This window comes from Schistocerca americana, chromosome 1 (assembly GCF_021461395.2).
Source record: "Schistocerca americana isolate TAMUIC-IGC-003095 chromosome 1, iqSchAmer2.1, whole genome shotgun sequence".
In the NCBI taxonomy this organism is placed as follows: Eukaryota; Metazoa; Arthropoda; class Insecta; order Orthoptera; family Acrididae; genus Schistocerca; species Schistocerca americana.
In genome coordinates this window covers 664559337-664583728 of record NC_060119.1, presented here as the reverse complement: position 1 = coordinate 664583728, position 24392 = coordinate 664559337, and the positions used below count along the sequence as shown (strand labels likewise).

General features: G+C 43.6%; 1 protein-coding gene across 1 annotated transcript in view; it reads left to right on the top strand.

Annotated features, from left to right (window-relative positions):
• The window catches only part of LOC124608423 (polyribonucleotide nucleotidyltransferase 1, mitochondrial), a 142776-nt gene that overhangs the window by 103469 nt on the left and 14915 nt on the right, over positions 1-24392 (top strand). The gene's annotated exons all lie outside the window — the stretch shown is intronic.

Sequence of the window (24392 nt, the reverse complement as noted above, 5' to 3'; positions counted from 1 at the left end):
CAACAGGTGTAGGTGAAACCAGATTAGTTGTTGGATGTTTTTACTGGCCACCCAATTCTGCTGTGACAGTTCTAGAGTCATTCAAAGAGCCTACAGTCAGGAGTGTGTAAACACCCAGACCATGCAATACTAGTTGGAGGTGACTTTAACTTACTGGATATAGACTGGGATATCTGTGGATTCATTGCATGGGGTTCAGACAGACAGTCTTGCTAAGTATTTTTGAACATGTTTTCTGACAACTGTCTTGAGCAGCTAGTTTGGCAGCGCACACACAATGGAAGTATCTCAGACGTTGTAATTACAAATAGATTGGACTATGTCAATGATGTCAGTGTTGAAATGGGGATTAGCAATCATGATGTCATTGTAGCAACTATGGTTACAAAAGCTAATAAATCAATCAAATATGCAAGGAGAGCATTTCTGCTAGAGAAAGCAGATAAGCAGTGGTTAGCATTTCACTTATTCAGACAGTGAACTAATACCACTTAGTTCCAGGAAGATGAACATAGAGGAATTATGGGCAAAGTTTAAGCAGATGAATGATCGGCAAAGTTTAAGCAGATTGTAAAAGTGTAGTCCAGAACGTTATGTGCCCAGTAAGTGGTTTAAGGACGAAAAAGACCCACCATATTTTAATAATGAAATTCGGAAAATGCTGAGGAGGCAGAGGCTATTGCACCTGCCATACCTGAGCAAAAGATATGGTGGAGATCTCGAGAAAATTCTGGTCCTATGTTAAATCACTAAGTGGGTCCAGGGCTTTCATCCAGTCCCTAGTTGACCAGTCTGGTATGGCGGTTGAAGAAAGCAAAACGAAATATGAAGTTTTAAATTTTGCACTCAGGAAATTATTCACAGGAAAATCATACAAATATACTGTCATATGGACAACATAGTAATAAGCATCCTTGGCATAGAGAAACACTGGAAAGTTTGAAAGCAAATAAGTCACCAGGTCTGGATGGACTTCAGTTTTACAAAGTGTACTCTTATAGTACTTGGCCCATATTTAGCTTGCATTTATCATGAATTTCTCACCTAGCACCAAGTCCCAAGTGATTGGAAAAAAGCACAGGTAAGTTGTGTGCATAAGAGGAGTGAAAGAACGGACCCCCAAAATTACAGACCAATATCACTATATTCGATTTGCTGCAGAATCATTTAACATATTCTCAAAAACTAAACTAAACTCCACCTGAACCGGCCATGAAGGCCCAACAGTACCGATCAGCCGCTGTGCCATCCTCAGGCCACAGGCATCACTGGATGTGGATATGGAGGAGCATGTGGTCAACACAACACTCTCTTGGCCATATGTCAATTTATGAGATCAGAGTCACTACTTCTCAGTCAAGTAGCTCCTCATTTGCCTCACAAGAATTGAACACACCCCGCTTACCAACAGCACTCGGCAGACTGGATGGTCACCCGTCCAAAAGTGAGCCCAGCCCAACAGCACTTAACTTCAAAGATCTGATGGGAACCAGTGTTACCATTGTGACAAGGCTGTTGAACATATTCTCAGTTCAAATATAATAAATTTTCTTGAATCTGAGAATCTTGTGTCCACTAATGAGAGAGGTTTTAGATAGCATAGCTCGAGCGAAACTCAGATTGCCCTTTTCTCGCACGATATACTGTGATCTATGGATGAAGGGCAACAGACATATTCCATATTTCTAGATTTCCGGAAAGCATTAGACACGGTGCCCCATGCAGACTGTTAATGTAGGTATGAGTATATGGAATAGATTCACAGATGTGTGAAGTGGCTCAGAGACCTTCAAAGTTATAGAACCCAGTATGTTGTCCTCAATGGCAAGTGTTCATCAGAGACAAGGGTATCATCAGGAATGCAAGTAATTTGGCATATGGGGTGGGCAGCAATCTGCAGTTGTTTGCTGCTGATGCTTTGGTGTACGGTAAGATGTCAAAGTTGAAAGACTGTAGGAGGATACTAGATGACTTAGGTAAAATTTCTAGTTGGTGTGATGAATAGCAGTTAGCTCCAAATGCAGAAAAATATAAATTAATGCGGATGAGTAAGAAAAACAAATCTGTAATGTTAGGATGTAACATTAGTAGTGTCCCAGTTGACACAGTCACACTGTTTAAATATGTGGGCATAATGTTGCAAAGCGATATGAAATAGAAAGAGCATGTGAGGACTGTGCTAGGGAAGGTAAATGGTCGACTTCGGCTTATTGTGAGAATTTTAGGAAAGTGTGGTTCATCTGTAAAGGAGACCACAAAATAGAATACAGGTGCAACCTATTCTTGAGTACTTGTCAAATGTTTGGGACCTGTACCAAGTCATATTAAAGGAAGATATAAAAACGGTTCAGAGGTGGGCTGCTATATTTGTTACCAGTAGGTTCCAACAACATGTAAGTGTTATGGGTTTGCTTCAGGAACTCAAATGGGAGTCCCTGGAGGGTAGGTGATGTTCTTTTTGAGGAACACTATTGACAAAACTTAAAGAACTGCCATTTGAAGCTGTATGGAGGCATACAGACAGTCATTGTTCCATTAGTCTATGTGCAGGCACGTGGCAGAGTGTACAGATGCCCTCTGCCACACACTGTACAGTGACTTATGGAGTATCTGTGCAGATGTAGATATGTGTACCAAATTTGGTTAAAATCAGTCCAGCGGTTTAGTAGAAGATGTGGAACGTGTGTGTGTGTGTGTGTGTGTGTGTGTGTGTATGTGTATATATATGTATATATATCGCTGGCACGTCGATAGACACACAAACAAACACAAACATACACACAAAATTCAAGCTTTCGCAACAAACTGTTGCCTCATCAGGAAAGAGGGAAGGAGAGGGAAAGACGGAAGGATGTGGGTTTTAAGGGAGAGGGTAAGGAGTCATTCCAATCCCGGGAGCAGAAAGACTTACCTTAGGGGGAAAAAAGGACGGGTATACACTTACCTTAGGGTAAGTCTTTCCGCTCCCGGGATTGGAATGACTCTTACCCTCTCCCTTAAAACCCACATCCTTCCGTCTTTCCCTCTCCTTCCCTCTTTCCTGATGAGGCAACAGTTTGTTGCGAAAGCTTGAATTTTGTGTGTATGTTTGTGTTTGTTTGTGTGTCTTTCGACCTGCCAGCGCTTTCATTTGGTAAGTCACATCATCTTTGCTGTGGCGGACCGGAAATTATTTTTCGCAGCGGATCGCACTTAGTTAAAACTGAATCGCGATCCACCAGGCGCCTCGTGCTGAGGCTAAGTACCGTTCAAGGTCATCTGCCAATATGGCGGCGCACACAGCCATATAGAAAACCAACCCACCTCCCCAGGGGTCGGAACCCCTGCAACCCACAGTAGAAAAAGATGCTTCAGTCACTGATTAGTGTTTTTATTTATTTAAAAAAAAAAAATTTCACGGGATAGATAAGGATGGTTCGTTTGTTAAGGATGATAATAAAATGCAACAGGAGCGTAATATGTAGGAAATTGTCCACGCAACCTGCCACTGATGATGCCTTGCAGAAAATAAAGGCGAAACGCGTATGGCACTAAAATTGTGTTTTATTCAGCTGCTGTCAGACGGTCCATAAGTAAAAATTATTAATATACCGTTAATATTACACGCAACTGAGGAAGACAGGACTATAAAAGTTGAAGATGATAATATAGTCACATCTCCTTGCACTTTTATATACTTAGTCAAAACACCATCAATCTTAACCCAAATATTTATTCTCTCATTAATATATATATATATATACACACACACACACACACACACACACACACACACACACACACACACACTCTCTCCTGGAAATTGAAATAAGAACACCGTGAATTCATTGTCCCAGGAAGGGGAAACTTTATTGACACATTCCTGGGGTCAGATACATCACATGATCACACTGACAGAACCACAGGCACATAGACACAGGCAACAGAGCATGCACAATGTCGGCACTAGTACAGTGTATATCCACCTTTCGCAGCAATGCAGGCTACTATTCTCCCATGGAGACGATTTTAGAGATGCTGGATGTAGTCCTGTGGAACGGCTTGCCATGCCACTTCCACCTGGCGCCTCAGTTGGACCAGCGTTCATGCTGGACGTGCAGACCGCGTGAGACGACGCTTCATCCAGTCCCAAACATGCTCAATGGGGGACAGATCCGGAGATCTTGCTGGCCAGGGTAGTTGACTTACACCTTCTAGAGCACGTTGGGTGGCACGGGATACATGCGGACGTGCATTGTCCTGTTGGAACAGCAAGTTCCCTTGCCGGTCTAGGAATGGTAGAACGATGGGTTCTATGACGGTTTGGATGTACCGTGCACTATTCAGTGTCCCCTCGACGATCACCAGTGGTGTACGGCCAGTGTAGGAGATCGCTCCCCACACCATGATGCCGGGTGTTGGCCCTGTGTGCCTCGGTCGTATGCAGTCCTGATTGTGGCGCTCACCTGCACGACGCCAAACATGCATACGACCATCATTGGCACCAAGGCAGAAGCGACTCTCATCGCTGAAGACGACACGTCTCCATTCGTCCCTCCATTCACGCCTGTCGCGACACCACTGGAGGCGGGCTGCACGATGTTGGGGCGTGAGCGGAAGACGGCCTAACGGTGTGCGGGACCGTGGCCCAGCTTCATGGAGACGGTTGCGAATGGTCCTCGCCGATACCCCAGGAGCAAGAGTGTCCCTAATTTGCTGGGAAGTGGCGGTGCGGTCCCCTACGGCACTGCGTAGGATCCTACGGTCTTGGCGTGCATCCGTGCGTCGCTGCGGTCCGGTCCCAGGTCGACGGGCACGTGCACCTTTCGCCGACCACTGGCGACAACATCGATGTACTGTGGAGACCTCACGCCCCACATGTTGAGCAATTCGGCGGTACGTCCACCCGGCCTCCCGCATGCCCACTATACGCCCTCGCTCAAAGTCCGTCAACTGCACATACGGTTCACGTCCACGCTGTCGCGGCATGCTACCAGTGTTAAAGACTGCGATGGAGCTCCGTATGCCACGGCAAACTGGCTGACACTGACGGCGGGGGTGCACAAATGCTGCGCAGCTAGCGCCATTCGACGGCCAACACCGCGGTTCCTGGTGTGTCCGCTGTGCCGTGCATGTGATCATTGCTTGTACAGCCCTCTCGCAGTGTCCGGAGCAAGTATGGTGGGTCTGACACACCGGTGTCAATGTGTTCTTTTTTCCATTTCCAGGAGTGTGTGTGTGTATATATATATATATGATGTCAATATAATAGAGGGAAACATTCCACGTGGGAAAAATTATATATAAAAACAAAGATGAGGTGACTTACCGAACCAAAGCGCTGGCAGGTCGATAGACACACAAGCAAACACAAACATACACACAAAATTCTAGTTTTCGCAACCAACGGTTGCCTCATCAGGAAAGAGGGAAGGAGAGGGAAAGATGAAAGGATGTGGGTTTTAAGGGAGAGGGTAAGGAGTCGTTCCAATCCCAGGAGCGGAAAGACTTACCTTAGGGGGAAAAAAGGACGGGTATACACTCACGCACACACACACACACACACACACAGATATATATATATATATATATATATATATATATATATATATATATATATATATCCACACATATACAGACACAAGCAGACATTTGTAAAGGCAAAGAGTTTGGGCAGAGATGTCAGTCGAGGCGGAAGTACATAGGCAAAGATGTTGTTGAATGACAGGTGAGGTATGAGTGGCGGCAACTTGAAATTAGCGGAGATTGAGGCCTGGTGGATAACGGGAAGAGAGGATATATTGAAGAGCAAGTTCCCATCTCCGGAGTTCGGATAGGTTGGTGCTAGTGGGAAGTATCCAGATAACCCGGACAGTGTAACACTGTGCCAAGATGTGCTGGCCGTGCACCAAGGCATGTTTAGCCACAGGGTGATCCTCATTACCAACAACACTGTCTGCCTGTGTCCATTCATGCGAATGGACAGTTTGTTGCTGGTCATTCCCACATAGAATGCGTCACAGTGTAGGCAGGTCAGTTGGTAAATCTTGTGGGTGCTTTCACATGTGGCTCTGCCTTTGATCGTGTGCACCTTCCGGGTTACAGGACTGGAGTAGGTGGTGGTGGGAGGGTGCATGGGACAGGTTTTACACCGGGGGCAGTTACAAGGGTAGGAGCCAGAGGGTAGGGAAGGTGGTTTGAAGATTTCATAGGGATGAACTAAGAGGTTACGAAGGTTAGGTGGACGGCGGAAAGACACTCTTGGTGGAATGGGGAGGATTTCGTGAAGGATGGATCTCATTTCAGGGCAGGATTTGAGGAAGTCATATCCCTGCTGGAGAGACACATTCAGAATCTGATCCAGTCCCGGAAAGTATCCTGTCACAAGTGGGGCATTCTTGGGGTTCTTCTGTGGGAGGTTCTGGGTTTGAGGGGATGAGGAAGTGGCTCTGGTTATTTGCTTCTGTACCAGGTCGGGAGGGTAGTTGCGGGAAGTGAAAGCTGTTTTCAGGTTGTTGGTGCAATGCTTCAGGGCTTCCGGACTGGAGCAGATTCGTTTGCCACGAAGACCTAGGCTGTAGGGAAGGGACCGTTTGATGTGGAATGGGTGGCAGATGTCGTAATGGAGGTACTGTTGCTTGTTGGTGGGTTTGATGTGGACGGAAGTGTGAAGCTGGCCATTGGACAGGTGGAGGTCAACATCAAGGAAAGTGGCATGGGATTTGGAGTAGGACCAGGTGAATCTGATGGAACCAAAGGAGTTGAGGTTGGAGAAGAAATTCTGGAGTTCTTCTTCACTATGGGTCCAGATCATGAAGATGTCATCAATGAATCTGTACCAAACTTTGGGTTGGCAGGCCTGGGTAACCAAGAAGGCTTCCTCTTAGCGACCCATGAATAGTTTGGCATACGGAGGGGCCATCCTGGTACCCATGGCTGTTCCCTTTACTTGTTGGTATGTGTGGCCTTCAAAAGTGAAGAAGTTGTGGGTCAGGATGAAGCTGGCTAAGGTAATGAGGAAAGAGGTTTTAGGTAGGGTGGCAGGTGATCGGCGTGAAAGGAAGTGCTCCATCGCAGCGAGGCCCTGGACGTGCGGGATATTTGTGTATAAGGAAGTGGCATCAATGGTCACAAGGATGGTTTCTGGGGGTAACGGATTGGGTAAGGATTCCCGGAGTTCGAGAAAGTGGCTGGTGTCTTTGATGAAGGATGGGAGACTGTACGTAATGGGTTGAAGGTGTTGATTTACGTAGGCAGAGATACGTTCTGTGGGGGCTTGGTAACCAGCTACAATGGGGCGGCTGGGATTATTGGGTTTGTGAATTTTAGGAAGAAGGTAGAAGGTAGGGGTGCGGGGTGTCGGTGGGGTCAGGAGGTTGATGAAGTCAGGTGAAAGGTTTTGTAGGGGGGCTAAAGTTCTGATGATTCCTTGAAGCTCTGCCTGGACATCAGGAATGGGATTACCTTGGCAAACTTTGTATTTGGTGTTATCTGAAAGCTGACGCAGTCCCTCAGCCACATATTCCCGACGATCAAGTACCACAGTTGTGGAACCCTTGTCCACCGGAAGAATGACGATGGACCAGTCAGCCTTCAGATCACGGGTAGCCTGGGCTTCAGCAGTGGTGATGTTGGGAGTAGGATTAAGGTTTTTTAAGAAGGATTGAGATGCAAGGCTGGAAGTCAGAAATTCCTGGAAGGTCTGGAGAGGGTGATTTTGAGGAAGAGGAGGTGGGTCCCGCTGTGACGGAGGACGGAACTGTTCCAGCCAGGGTTCAATTTGGATAGTGTCTTGGGGAGTTGGATCATTAGGGGTAGGATTAGGATCATTTTTCTTCGTGGCAAAGTGATACTTCCAGCAGAGAGTACGAGTGTAGGACAGTAAATCTTTGACGAAGGCTGTTTGGTTGAATCTGGGAGTGGGGCTGAAGGTGAGGCCTTTGGATAGGACAGAGGTTTCGGATTGGGAGAGAGGTTTGGAGGAAAGGTTAACTACTGAATTGGGGTGTTGTGGTACCAGATTGTGTTGATTGGAATTTTGAGGTTTTGGAGGGAGTGGAGATGGAATGGAAGTGGGAGACTGAGTAGATGGGAGAGACTGGGTTTGTGTGCAATGAGAGGTGGTTAAGGTTTGCTGCAAAGGTTGTGAAGGGTGAGTGAGTTGCCTTTCCGGAGGTGGGAAACCAGGAGATTGGATAGTTTTTTGAGGTGAAGGGTGGCATGCTGTTCTAATTTGCGGTTGGCCTGTAGGAGGATGCTCTGAATAGCCGGTGTGGATGTGGGAGAGGAAAGATTGAGGACTTTTATTAAGGATAGGAGTTGACGGGTGTGTTCATTGGCTGAGTTGATGTGTAGGTGAAGGATTAGGTGGGTGAGGGCAATGGATTGTTCAGTTTGGAACTGGTATAGGGACTGATGGAAGGAAGGGTTGCAGCCAGAGATGGGAACTTTAAGTGTTGGGCCTTGTCTGACATTTGGCATAACCCCCAAATGCCTCACACTTAAAGTTCCCATCTCTGGCTGCAACCCTTCTTTCCATCAGTCCCTATACCAGTTCCAAACTGAACAATCCATTGCCCTCACCCACCTAATCCTTCACCTACACATCAACTCAGCCAATGAATACACCTGTCAGCTCCTATCCTTAATAAAAGTCCTCAATCTTTCCTCTCCCACATCCACACCGGCTATTCAGAGCATCCTCCTACAGGCCAACCGCAAATTAGAACAGCATGCCACCCTCCACCTCAAAAAACTATCCAATCTCCTGGTTTCCCACCTCCGGAAAGGCAACTCACTCACCCTTCACAACCTTTCCAGGAAACCTCAACCTCCTCTCATTGCACACAAACCCAGTCTCTCCCATCTACTCAATCTCCCACTTCCAGCTCCACTCCCTCCAAAACCTCAAAATTCCAAGCAACACAATCTGGCACCACAACACCCTAATTCAGTAGTTAAGCTTTCCTCCAAACCTCTCTCCCAATCCGCAACCTCTGTCCAATCCAAAGGCCTCACCTTCAGCCCCACTCCCAGATTCAACCAAACAGCCCTCGTCAAAGATTTACTGTCCTACACTCGTACTCTCTGCTGGAAGTATCACTTTGCCACGAAGAAAAATGATCCTAATCCTACCCCTAATGATCCAACTCCCCAAGACACTATCCAAATTGAACCCTGGCTGGAACAGTTCCGTCCTCTGTCACAGCGGGACCCACCTCCTCTTCCTCAAAATCACCCTCTCCAGACCTTCCAGGAATTTCTTACTTCCAGCCTTGCCTCTCAATCCTTCTTAAAAAACCTTAATCCTACTCCCAACATCACCACTGCTGAAGCCCAGGCTACCCGTGATCTGAAGGCTGACTGGTCCATCGTCATTCTTCCGGTGGACAAGGGTTCCACGACTGTGGTACTTGATCGTCGGGAATATGTGGCTGAGGGACTGCGTCAGCTTTCAGATAACACCAAATACAAAGTTTGCCAAGGTAATCCCATTCCTGATGTCCAGGCGGAGCTTCAAGGAATCCTCAGAACCTTAGGCCCCCTACAAAACCTTTCACCTGACTCCATCAACCTCCTGACCCCACCGACACACCGCACCCCTACCTTCTACCTTCTTCCTAAAATTCACAAACCCAATCATCCCGGCCGCCCCATTGTAGCTGGTTACCAAGCCCCCACAGAACGTATCTCTGCCTACGTAGATCAACACCTTCAACCCATTATGTGCAGTCTCCCATCCTTCATCAAAGACACCAGCCACTTTCTCGAACTCCGGGAATCCTTACCCAATCTGTTACCCCCAGAAACCATCCTTGTAACCATTGATGCCACTTCCCTATACACAAATATCCCGCACGTCCAGGGCCTCGCTGCGATGGAGCACTTCCTTTCACGCCGATCACCTGCCACCCTACCTAAAACCTCTTTCCTCATTACCTTAGCCAGCTTCATCCTGACCCACAACTTCTTCACTTTCGAAGGCCAGACATACCATCAACTAAAGGGAACAGCCATGGGTACCAGGATGGTCCCCTCGTACGCCAACCTATTTATGGGTCACTTAGAGGAAGCCTTCTTGGTTACCCAAGCCTCCCAACCCAAAGTTTGGTACAGATTTATTGATGACATCTTAATGATCTGGACCCACAGTGAAGAAGAACTCCAGAATTTCCTCTCCAACTTCAACTCCTTTGGTTCCATCAGATAGAACTGGTCTTATTCCAAATCCCATGCCACTTTCCTTGACGTTGACCTCCACCTGTCCAATGGGCAGCTTCATATGTGTGTCCACATCAAACCCACCAACAAACAACAGTACCTCCATTATTACAGCTGCCACCCATTCCACATCAAACGGTCCCTTCCCTACAGCCTAGGTCTTCATGGCAAACGAATCTGCTCCAGTCCGGAAGCCCTGAACCATTGCACCAACAACCTGAAAACAGCTTTCACTTCCCGCAACTACCCTCCCGACCTGGTACAGAAGCAAATAACCAGAGCCACTTCCTCATCCCCTCAAACCCAGAACCTCCCACAGAAGAACCCCAAGAATGCCCCACTTGTGACAGGATACTTTCCGGGACTGGATCAGATTCTGAATGTGTCTCTCCAGCAGGGATACGACTTCCTCAAATCCTGCCCTGAAATGAGATCCATCCTTCACGAAATCCTCCCCATTCCACCAAGAGTGTCTTTCCGCCGTCCACCTAACCTTCGTAACCTCTTAGTTCATCCCTATGAAATCTTCAAACCACCTTCCCTACCCTCTGGCTCCTACCCTTGTAACCGCCCCCAGTGTAAAACCTGTCCCATGCACCCTCCCACCACCACCTACTCCAGTCCTGTAACCCGGAAGGTGTACACGATCAAAGGCAGAGCCACGTGTGAAATCACCCACGTGATTTACCAACTGACCTGCCTACACTGTGACGCATTCTATGTGGGAATGACCAGCAACAAACTGTCCATTCGCATGAATGGACACAGGCAGACAGTGTTTGTTGGTAATGAGGATCACCCTGTGGCTAAACATGCCTTGGCGCACGGCCACCACATCTTGGCACAGTGTTACACCGTCCGGGTTATCTGGATACTTCCCACTAACACCAACGTGTCAGAACTCCGGAGATGGGAACTTGCCCTTCAGTATATCCTCTCTTCTCGTTACCCGCCAGGCCTCAACCTCCGCTAATTTCAAGTTGCCGCCACTCATACCTCACCTGTCATTCAACAACATCTTTGCCTATGTACTTCCGCCTCGACTGACATCTCTGCCCAAACTCTTTGCCTTTACAAATGTCTGCTTGTGTCTGTGTATGTGCGGATGGATATGTGTGTGTATGCGAGTGTATACCTGTCCTTTGTTCCCCCTAAGGTAAGTCTTTCCGCTCCTGGGATTGGAATGACTCCTTACCCTCTCCCTTAAAACCCACATCCTTTCGTCTTTCCCTCTCCTTCCCTCTTTCCTGATGAAGCAACCGTTAGTTGCGAAAGCTAGAATTTTGTGTGTATGTTTGTGTTTGTTTGTTTGTGTGTCTATCGACCTGCCAGTGCTTTCGTTTGGTAAGTCACATCATCTTTATTTTTAGATATATTTTTCCCACGTGGAATGTTTCCCTCTCTCTCTCTCTCTCTCTCTCTCTCTCTCTCACTCACACACACAGACACACAAATATACACACAAAATTCAAGCTTTCGCAACAAACTGTTGCCTCATCAGGAAAGAGGGAAGGAGAGGGAAAGACGAAAGGATGTGGTTCAAATGGCTCTGAGCACTATGGGACTTAACAGCTTTGGTCATCAGTCCCCCAGAACTTAGAACTACTTAAACCTAACTAACCTAAGGACATCACACACATCCATGCCCGAGGCAGGATTCGTACCTGCGACCGTAGCAGTTGCACAGTTCCGGACTGCGCGCCGAGAACCGCGAGACCACCGCGGCCGGCAAAGGATGTGGGTTTTAAGGGAGGGGGTAAGGAGTCATTCCAATCCCGGGAGTGGAAAGACTTACCTTAGGGGGAAAAAAGGACAGGTATACACTCGCACACACACTCATATCCATCCGCACATACACAGACACAAGCACACACACACACACACACACACACACACACACACACTCCTGGAAATGGAAAAAAGATAACATTGACACCGGTGTGTCAGACCCACCATACTTGCTCCGGACACTGCGAGAGGGCTGTACAAGCAATGATCACATGCACGGCACAGCGGACACACCAGGAACCGCGGTGTTGGCCGTCGAATGGCGCTAGCTGCGCAGCATTTGTGCACCCCCGCCGTCAGTGTCAGCCAGTTTGCCGTGGCATACGGAGCTCCATCGCAGTCTTTAACACTGGTAGCATGCCGCGACAGCGTGGACGTGAACCGTATGTGCAGTTGACGGACTTCGAGCGAGGGCGTATAGTGGGCATGTGGGAGGCCGGGTGGACGTACCGCCAAATTGCTCAACACGTGGGGCGTGAGGTCTCCACAGTACATCGATGTTGTCGCCAGTGGTCGGCGAAAGGTGCACGTACCCGTCGACCTGGGACCGGACCGCAGCGACGCACGGATGCACGCCAAGACCGTAGGATCCTACGCAGTGCTGTAGGGGACCGCACCGCCACTTCCCAGCAAATTAGGGACACTGTTGCTCCTGGGGTATCGGCGAGGACCATTCGCAACCGTCTCCATGAAGCTGGGCTACGGTCCTGCACACCGTTAAGCCATCTTCCGCTCACGCCCCAACATCGTGCAGCCCGCCTCCAGTGGTGTCGCGACAGGCGTGAATGGAGGGACGAATGGAGACGTGTCGTCTTCAGCGATGAGAGTCGCTTCTGCCTTGGTACCAATGACGGTCGTATGCGTGTTTGGCGCCGTGCAGGTGAGCGCCACAATCAGGACTGCATACGACCGAGGCAGACAGGGCCAACACCCGGCATCATGGTGTGGGGAGCGATCTCCTACACTGGCCGTACACCACTGGTGATCGTCGAGGGGACACTGAATAGTGCACGGTACATCCAAACCGTCATAGAACCCATCGTTCTACCATTCCTAGGCCGGCAAGGGAACTTGCTGTTCCAACAGGACAATGCACGTCCGCATGTATCCCGTGCCACCCAACGTGCTCTAGAAGGTGTAAGTCAACTACCCTGGCCAGCAAGATCTCCAGATCTGTCCCCCATTGAGCATGTTTGGGACTGGATGAAGCGTCGTCTCACGCGGTCTGCACGTCCAGCACGAACGCTGGTCCAACTGAGGCGCCAGGTGGAAATGGCATGGCAAGTCGTTCCACAGGACTACATCCAGCATCTCTACGATCGTCTCCATGGGAGAATAGCAGCCTGCATTGCTGCGAAAGGTGGATATACACTGTACTAGTGCCGACATTGTGCATGCTCTGTTGCCTGTGTCTATGTGCCTGTGGTTCTGTCAGTGTGATCATATGATGTATCTGACCCCAGGAATGTGTCAATAAAGTTTCCCCTTCCTGGGACAATGAATTCACGGTGTTCTTATTTCAATTTCCAGGAGTGTATATATATAAATTGTATGGATTTTCAAAAATTATTTATTTTCATTGATACTTTATATTTAGTGCTGCATTTCATAGGGCTGATTAGAAGACATGGACGTATGTTGCATACATACACAAATATGACACTAAACTATAGACAAAAAGTATTGCTATTACTTTAAATTGTAAAACTTGCTGCATAGAATGCTAAAAATATTTTTTTCAGAAAATTATGCTCTTTTGCATAAGATGGTGGAGCTAGCCGGAGAATTACATTTGATTAAATGTCATTATTATGGTGGTGTATGAAGTTGTGCAGTAGTATAATGACATATAAAAAAATGAAATGATCATATGGCATTTATTGGCTGGGATATCCCCTTCTGGGTTCGGCTGCCATATTGCAAGTCTTTTTAGTTGACACCACTTTGGTGACTTGCATGTCAGTGATGATGAAAATGATGATGGACTCACAACACCCAGTCTCCTGCCGTTGAACCCGGGCCCCCTGTGTGGTGGGCAGTAACGCTACTGCTGCGCTATGGAGGCAGACATGACATATTATTATGTATGACATAATATAGAGGTAAATGTGTAGTTAAATTTTATTTGTGCCATGAGTTCCAAACCTAACAAATACGCTGTAAAGTGAAAGGTATTCTAAAAGCATCACCGAAAGTATGTGACACCTTGATGTGCATATCATTTCTTTGCTCATGTAACTCACAGTAATTTAGGCTTTACCATTAACTCCTAAGCTGATCACTACCTCAAAAATCACTAATATTAAAACTGCATGCCATTCATAATTGCATAGTGTCTCCTTGAGAATCAAAGTAGGTTTTTTTTTTTTTTTTTTTTTTTTTTTTTTTTTTTTTTTTTTTTTTTTTTTTTTTTTTTTGTGAACAGATTTCAAGTAGTTCAAACATTTTCCATGAGAGGCACTACATCTACAATGATTTGAAACTAGTTTACCCAGGAGAGGCTCTTGTCTGTCATCGGAAACATATCTCTCATTCAGACTCAAACTTACCCTAATGCAACGCTTTATTTGCTAACATAATGGCAATGAAGAATGCTACATACGGGGTACTGGCAGTTATTAGGTTGTCAGTGTTACGAGACAAAGAATTGATCAGATGAGTTGTTCAGACTTGTAACACCTTCTGCTGATTCAGAACTAAGGACTTCAGGGGGGTGGGGGGTCCACAGTAACTGTGTAATGTGTGTAAACTCTACTGAAGGCAAACACCAAGCCAGCATCATTTTATGACAAGTATACCATTTTTTCTTCCCCACAAACATTGATTGCAAATGTTGGGATGTAAATAATTATGGTAATCCAAAAGCTGATGCAATTTAAAATTATAAACATAGGAAATTTGAAGGAACTGATAAGAAATGTTTTATACAATGGGAAAACATCAATTTGGGGAAGAGGGTTATACTGTATACAGTTCTGTATGACAACCACATGGCAGCTTGTACAAAATTGCAAAATTTTACCAGTGTGCTACAATATAATGAAAATGAACAGATTGTGTTTCACTATGTCATGCTAGGCACAACGTAATGGAGTATTAACTTTACCTATACCGAAATAACAAACATGGAAGGCAAAAAAGTGCATTGCAGACATCACATTCAAAGACCCAAATTTTTTTGTGTACACTTTCATACTAAATGTGTCTGTGTACCCAGTTTCTTTTACCGCCACCTATAGTTTTTTTTGACTTACAAGGGTAATAATCATAACTAAATTGATTATATTAATTATACATATATGTATTTATTTAAATGTATTTAAATTCTGTAAAATGGTTTAACATAGCAAGGAGAGAGGGATGGGGGGGGGGGGGCGGGGTGCGGCAGATAGCAACGAGAACGAGAATCAAACCCAAGCTGATGAAATGACAGTTGGTGTGCTTGACCACTGCAGCACAGCACTGATACATCATTTATTGCTCAAAAATTACTCTCTCTGCTTATAAATCTTTAGAGAGCATTTTACCTTCCTATGACTCACTCAAATGTAAAGTATTCCAGGAACTTGACATGGGCATCTACCTACTTCTATTCACATAGTATGAGCCAAATCAGTGAGCCCCGACGCTATCCCCTTGTTAGATTTAAATGTGTCCCCTTGTTAGATTTAAATTTGGAATAGGTCTGCCTAACTCTAACTCTCCCTTTTCTTCCAAAGATCTACTGGACAACGACCTCTTTAGAAGATCATTTATAGAATTTGCAATTTTGCTTGCACAATACTTTACACACATTATCAAACAAAAGTACTGATCCTGTTGCTGTGAGCAGTGAAATTCCTTAGTGCCAACAGAGATGACATCACATTAGTATATGTGCAGTTGAAAACAGACAGCTCTGTCTCTTCTCTGAGTTGATCATAGTGCGGCTGACCGTCATTTCAGCACTTGACAATGGTTTCTAGATATCGTGGAGAGAGCATTACAAAACATGCTTTCATCCATTTTATTTGCATACCAGCACACATTTGAAGAGAAATGGCATAATTTTAGCATAATTTCTTTCTCTGATTTGTAGAGAAATGGTATAATTTTAGTGTGATATTTACAGTGTGCTGTAACATGTTAGCACAAGACAACCGGCCACCATTGACACCTACCTTGTTTCCTCTACTTATTGTTTTGTAGGGTTTCACTATATGTTTATGTTCACAGGATAGCATTCTCCATCATCAGAGATCATACCTATGTTTAAGAGAAAAGAGGCCATGTAACTGTGTTGACACTGCCCTTGTGGCTCACACCTCTTTTGGGAGTGCATACTTGACACCATGGGGCCCAGCCCTTGCAGCACTACTCTTTTCATGCTGCAAGTTTATCCTTCTGCTATACTTTTTTACCCTCGATCTTTCTGTTGGGTGGTCTTCTTGATTCCAATTGTTCTTGGATCTGGTTTGTGATTTTGGATACTCGTTTGCTTCGCTTCTGACTTTGTAAACTTCGCATTCGTAACTATGTGGTCTCCTTGTTGGGCTTGACTTCTTGACTTGCTACTGCTTTCCCAGGATACCATGCCCAAAACCCAGTATAGTAGCCACTCCATTGTGGTGATGTGGGGGAGGGGGGGAGGCATCGTCAAGTACCTGCACAGTGGTAGAACCCTGACCACACAGGGGTTGTGCTATTGGTGTTTGAGCTGGAAACTCCCAACACAAACCAAGGAGAATGTGCCCATCATGGATGGGGCCCAGAGACACTGGGCAACAGTTTACTGACCAGGTAAACATTGCTGTGGCTGGGTGGTGCCCATGGGGAGAGCCCTGTTTGGAGTGTGTGGCACCATGGCAGAAGATTGGCACATGAAGAGAATTAAACTTTCTTCTGCTGGTGGGAATGCATTTATCTGTCTTCAAAAGTTGCCTGATTTCACCAGTCATTGACCACAAAATGACTCATGTTGCTGTATGCTCATCTTCAGTGGTCATTATTGTAATAACTTGTAAGATATACAGATGCTTTCAACCAGCTTCTCTTAAGCATTACATATACAAATCATTTTTTAGACTCACCTCTCGGTCTCCCCCACCCCTCTACCCCCGACCAACCCCTCCAACAAGGGTATCATCACTACTGCGATAGCCTCCCCACATCAAAGTAGCTATGAGGGCATGCTGAAAAGCAATGCCTCCAAATTATTTATGTGAAATCCCATAAAACTTTTTGAATGAAACAAATGTTCTACAGCTTTATTCTTCATCTATCTGCATTTATTTCTCAACAGTCACCGTGGTAATGAGCCCATTTATTTTAGTGAGAGATCAGCTTGTTGATACCATCACTGTAGAATGCTTGATTTTGTTGACAGAGCCACTACCTCACCTCTGCTTGCACCACTTCATCATCATATTGAAGTCCTCAAAGGTGTTCTTTAAGTCTTGGAAACAGATGAAAATCTAATAGAGCCATGTTGAGACTGTATGGAGGATGATCAGTGACAGTGAATCCATGGCATCATATTGCTGCAGATGTCACAGTGTTCTGGTGTCGTCTGGCATTCTTATGTTGAAGCAGAGGGTGCTTGTCACGTGTGGAGGAACTCTCTGAATTTGAAACTCAATTACAGCACACTGCTTCTCACACACCGACATAGTTAAGTTACACACCGCCACATTACACGCTGCACTTTGGAGCTGTCTAGTGGCAAAGGGATGCAAATATGTATGTATGAGGAATGAAGATGTAAAATGAGTAACATTTGTCTAAAAGGGGGCAGGTAAAACACAGTGAAGTAGTTGTAGAAACGATTGGTATTGTAGTTGTAAATTATCGTAGCTGTGTTGGGAGAGAACCAGAGCTCCAAGCCCTAGTAGAAAACACTGAAGCTCAAGTAGTCATATGTATGGTCAGCTGGCTAAAGCCAGAAATAAGTTCAGCCGAAATTTTTTCAAACGACTGTTCAGAAGTGTTCAGAAAGGAAAGATTAAATGCAGTTGGTGGTGGAGTATTTATTGCTGTCAAAAGTAGTTTACCTTTTAGTGAAATTGAAGAAGATAGTTCCTGCGAAATAGTATGGGTAGAGATTATACATGACAAGCAGACTAAACTATTAATTGGACGTTTTACTGACCCTCCTGACTCAGAAGATGTAGTTGCTGAACAGTTCAAGAAAACTAGAGTCTCATTTCAAATAGATACCCCACTCACACAATTATAGTCGGTGGTGACTTCAATCTACCCTCGATATGCTTGGAAAATTATACATTTAAAGCCGGTGGCAGGCATAAAACGTCATCCAAAATTGTACTGAATGCTTTCTCAGAAAATTAATATGAACAATTAGTTCATGAGCCCACTCTAAGTGTAAATGGTTGCAAAAGCATACTTGATCTCTTAGCAACAAATGATCCTGGACAAATTGGGAGTATCGTGATGAATACAGGGATTGGCGACCACAAAGCAGTTGCTGCTAGGCTGAATACTGTAATACCTACAACCATCAAAAAGAAACAAAAAGTATATCTATTTTAAAAAGCTGATAAAAATGCCCTTAATGCCTTTTTAAGAGATAGTCTTCACGCCTTCCGATCTGATCACGTAAGTGTAGAAAAGATGTGGAATGATTTCAAAGAGATAGTATCAACGTTAATTTAGAGATATATACCACATAAATTAATAAGTGATTGTGCTGATACCCCCGGGTACACAAAACGAGTCAGATCGCTGTTGCAGAAGCAATGAAAAAAGCATGCCAAATTTAAAAGAACACAAAATCCTCAAGATTGGCATAGTTTTGCAGAAGTTTGAAATATAGTGCTTACTTCAATGTGAGATGCTCTTAATAATTTCCACAATGAAACTCTGCCACGGGATCTGGCAGAAAACCCAAAGAGATTTAGATTTTGGTCATACATAAAGCACACCAGTGGCAAGACGCAATCAATACCTTCACTGCATGATAACAATGGTGAAGTCCTTGATGACAGTGCCACTAAAGCAGAGTTATTAAACACGGTTTTCTGAAACTCCTTCACCAAAGAAGACGAAGTAAATATTCCTGAGTTTGAATCAAGAACTGCTGCCAAGATAAGAAACAGAGAAATAGAGATCCTTGATGTATCAAAGCAGCTTAAATCACTTAACAAAGGCAAGGCCTATGGTCCAGACTGAATACCAGTTCGGTTCCTTTCAGAGTATGCTGCTACAGTAGCTCCATATTTACCAATTATATAAAACCCCTCGCTTACAGAAAGATCCGTACCTAAAGACTGGAAAATTGCTCAAGTCACACCAACACCCAAAGAGGGATATAGGAGTAATCCACTGAATTACAGGCCCATATCACTAATGTCGATTTGCAGTAGGGTTTTGGAACATATACTATGTTCGAACATTATGAAGTACTTCGAAGAAAACTATTTATTGGCACATAGTCAGGACGGATTCAGAGACACATCTAGCTCTTTATACTCATGGAGTAATGAGTGCTATTGGCAGGGGATGTCTTATTATTCCATATTTTTAAATTTCCAGAAGGCTTTCGACAACGTTCCTCATAAGCATCTTCTAATCAAACTGTGTGCCTATGGAATATTGCCTTAGTTGTGTGACTGGATTCGTGATTTCCTGTCAGAAAGGTCACAGTCATAGTAATAGACGGAAAGTCATCGAGTAAAACAGAATTAATATCCTGCATTCCCCAAGGAAGTGTTATAGGTCCTCTATTGTTAACAACATAGGAGACAATCTGAGTAGCCATCTTAGAATCTTTGCAGATGATGCTGTCACTTACCGTCCTGTAAAGTCATCAGATGACCAAAACAAATTGCAAAATGATTCAGATAAGGTATCTGTATGGTGCAAAAAGTGGTAATTCACCCTGAATGAAGAAAAGTGTGAAGTTATTCACATGAGCACTAAAAGAAATCTGCTAAATTTTGATTATGCAAAAAGTCGCACAAGTCTGAACGCTGTAAATTCAACTAAATACTTAGGAATTACAATTACAATTACAAATAACCTAAATTGGAATGATCACTTAGATAATTTTGTAGGTAGAGCAAACCAAAGACTGCGATTCATTGGCAGAACACTTAGAAGGTGCAACAGATCTACGAAAGAGACTGCTTACACTATGCTTGTCTACCCTATTCTGGAGTTTTGCTGTGCAGTGTGGCATCCTCATCAGTTGGGACTGACGGATGACATCGAAAATGTTAAGAGAAGGGCAACTCATTTTGTATTATCATGAAATAGGGGAGATAGTGCCGCAGACATGATGTGTGAATTGGAGTGGCAGTTATTAAAACAAAGACCTTTTTTGTTGCGTGGGATCTTCTCATGAAATTTCAATCACCAGTTTTCTCCTCCAATTGTGAAAACATTCTGTTGTCACCCACCTACATAGGAAGAAATGATCATCAAGATAAAATAAGAGATATCAGGGCTCACACAGAAAAAATTAGGTGCTCGTTTTTCCTGTACGGTGTTCGAGAGTGGAATGGTAGAGAGACAGCTTGAAGGTGATTCATTGAACCCTCTGCCAGACACTTTATTGTGAATACCAGAGTAATCATGTAGATGTAGATTTAAAAAGCTTTAGGAGTTTCCACAAAAGTCGGAGGAACTATTTTTCAGCATGCTCTTGTATATTGTCAGTGAAGTGCACATATATATTTCCTTGGTATACCCATCCCCAGACTTGATGAATCTCATAAAGATCAGAGCAGGAATCATGCGTTAATACACTACAATGCTGTTCTTGAATATATTGACAAATTTAGCAACTGATATGACGATGAAATGATGTCTAAAAGAACCAAACTTCTCTCAACATACAGTCTTCCTCTCTTTATTTTACATTCCTGTGCCACCCTTCTACTACTTCCTGTATTCCTGTAGATATCACCAAAATGCCTGCCACTTGTAGATAAAAATTCATATACAGTTACTGTTCAGGTTTCTATAGCAGCTCAATGTTAGTAAACCAGCCTTTAAGAATGGAAGGCTTTTAAATATAATGAGTGATTGTATTAGGAGAACATATACCCTACTGATAATCACATAGGCAAGTAGATGTGGAAACTAATGGATAGCGACATCTTTTTCTCTCACAGGAGAGTCAATGTTAACCCTCACATATGATTGTATTATAACTGCAATGTTTGTCAGTGATTTTGCTCCCCTGTAAAGATATAATGTCAGGACTTTTCCTTTCATCTCTACCACATGCATATGGTTGAATTCATTTTTCTTTTCCTAATAATGTAGTCTGTGTAATTGTGGATCACCATTGATGATGCCCACACTACAGAGCAATGCAGTTAGCACAGTTACTTCAAATCCCTATCCAGCTTGCCTGATTTAGCTTTTCCACAATTCCATTAAAATCTTGTAAGAAAATGCCAGCACAGTACCTTCAGACGGGATACAGCCATTTATTTTCACCTTCTTCTGCTTCTTCTTCTTCTATCTGACTTTGTGCTCAATTTCTAATGACTTAATTGCTGATGGGAAATTAATCCCTGATATTTCTCCCTTTTTTTGTATGACTGTAATCTGTTGCACTGGCTTTCTTAACTAGCATTAGAATATTCTTTTATTTGCTTTTCAGTATGCACAGTTTCAGATGTCTAGCCATTTCAAGTGTATGGCATAACTGCCATATTTGGGGTAGAGTCAGAAGTAATTTTGGTTTTACATAGCCAAAAATACAGTTGGATAGGCAGACTTCTTACAGTATAACAACATCTGACCCATCCCTTGCTCTGTTGACTTCAATAATTGAAATACTGAAGAAATTAGCAAATTTTTCAAATTTCTCATTTAGCATGGATGTGCAACATTAAACATTCATTAATAAGAGCAAATGAATGTAGAATAGTTACAATTCCATTGTTTCTAATTGACTTTCTGCTCATTGATGTTGAAATTCTTGTTTGGTTGTTCATCTAGGTGGTAGATTGAGCTTGCTTCAAGACAGTTGGATTATTGCTTGTAAATATATACTTTGAAATCCCTGGGGGGTGCCCCAGGGATTAGTGTTGGGCCTCTCCTGTTCCTTATTTATATAAATGAAATGCCCTTTAGTATTACGTTTAACTCTAAAATATTTCTGTCTGCTGATGACACTAGCTTGTTAGTAAAATATGTTGTGTGCAGCATTGGCTCAGTTTCAAATAGTGCAGTTCATGACCTAAGCTTATGGCTTGTAGAAGGTAAAATAATGCTAAATCACAGTAAGACTCAGTTTTTACAGTTTCTAACACACTGCAACAAAACCTGACGTTTTAATTTCACGGAATGGGCATATGATTAATGAAACTGAACAGTTCATATTTCAAGGTGTTCAGATAGGTAGTAAACTGTTGTGGAACACCCACATTCCGGATCTTGTTCAAAGACTTAATGCTGCCATTTTTACGATTTGAATGGTATCTGAAGTGAGTGGTCGTTCGATATGAAAATTTGTCTACTTTGCTTATTTTCATTCGCTTATGTCATATGGTATTATATTCTGGGGTAACTCTTCCCATTCTAAAAGGATATCTTTGGCTCAGAAATGGGGTTTGGGCAATAAGTGGTGTAAGTCCGCGAACCTCTTGTCGACCCCTGTTCATGAGTCTGGCTATTTTGAAATTGGCCCATATTTTCCTTACTGTAATTTCTTGTTAACAATATTAGATTATTCCTAAGAATAAGCAGCTTTCACTCAGTTAATACTCAGCAGAATTCAAACCTGCATTTGGATCGGACTTCCTTAACACCTGTGCAGAAAGGTGTGCAGTATACTGCTGCATCCATTTTCAATAAACTACCACTCGAATTAAAAAATCTTAGAAGGAATCCATGCACTTTCAAATCGAAACTGAAGAGTTTCCTCATGGGTCACTCCTATTCTGTCGCGACCGAGCGAGGTGGCACAGTGGTTAGCACATTCGGGAGGACGACGGTTCAATCCCGTCTCCGGCCATCCTGATTTAGGTTTTCCGTGATTTCCCTAAATCGCTTCAGGGAAATGCCAGGATGGTTCCTTTGAAAGGGCACGGCCGATTTCCTTCCCCATCCTTCCCTCACCCGAGCTTGCGCTCCGTCTCTAATGACCTCGTTGTCGACGGGACGTTAAACACTAGTCTCCTCCTCCTCCTCCTCCTCCTCCTCCTCCTCCTATTCTGTCGAGGAGTTCCTTGAAAAAGTAAACTGATTCTTGTTGTATTGTTGATTACTTTTACTTAAACTTATGAGTTAACTTTTTTCGGGTTCATAAACATTTTATTTTTATTTCTTATTACTTTTATGTTGTAATTTCATGTACTGACAGAACTTGATGTAAAATAATAATAATAACAATAATAATAATATAGTGATGCAGGTTACTTTCTTCATGTCACCTTTTTAATGGACATTAGATCTTTCACAGCATGACAGAATACTTGTTCACAATTTAATAAAATTATTTGTTCTTCTTAACCAAAGAGAAATAGTTTTTTACATGCACGCGCTCGCATTAGGCCCCCCCCCCCCCTCCCCCTCAACACACACACATACACACACACACACACACACACACACACACACACACACACACACACACACAGACAAATATAAAAGAGAAGACAAATGACTTTGTGGGAATTAAGTAGTATTTTAAACACTGTTATGTAAAATAAACAAACTTTTGCAAATGGCATGAGAAAATGATGTGTCAACTTTTTAATTAGTGCTTTATACAGATACATTTAGTATTAAAATTTTCACAAAATTGTTTAGTTTGAGTTCTTTGTATTTGCCATACAATGCCTCACTCTATAATTCTATTACTTTTCAGTGTTTATAACAGCAGATAAGAACATGTACATTATGATCTTTTTCACTTTATAAAAAGAAAATGGTACCAACACCAAACCTTTCTTGACTTTACTTAGTCTTTTCCATGTCCTTGGTATGACATCATCTTGATACTTGTAGTGTATCAGCCCTTTTCACAACTCAGCTTAGTAGAATGTTCTTTACATCGTTTTAATGTCAGGTACAAAAAACACTAGTGATTAGTTTCTGGTGATGTTACCAGTTATACACGAGTCAATGGATTTCACGTCGAAATACCTTGAGTTGACATAATTTGTGGTAGTAGTAGACAAATATGAACTATTACTCAGAGTAAGACATATTGGCAGAAAGAATAGGGAAAATTTGAAAGTGTAGATAATATAAATATTTATACAATTCTTAAAATATGATTCAAGAAATAAAATAATAATGGCATTATTGAAAAATATATGCACACATATTATTAAAATTTGAGATCTCAGTGTGCCATCTAATTCTCCATCAAAAAATGATGCAAACATGCCCTTCATATGTACAACTGACAATACTACACTACAAATCAGAATACAGTTTCCTAA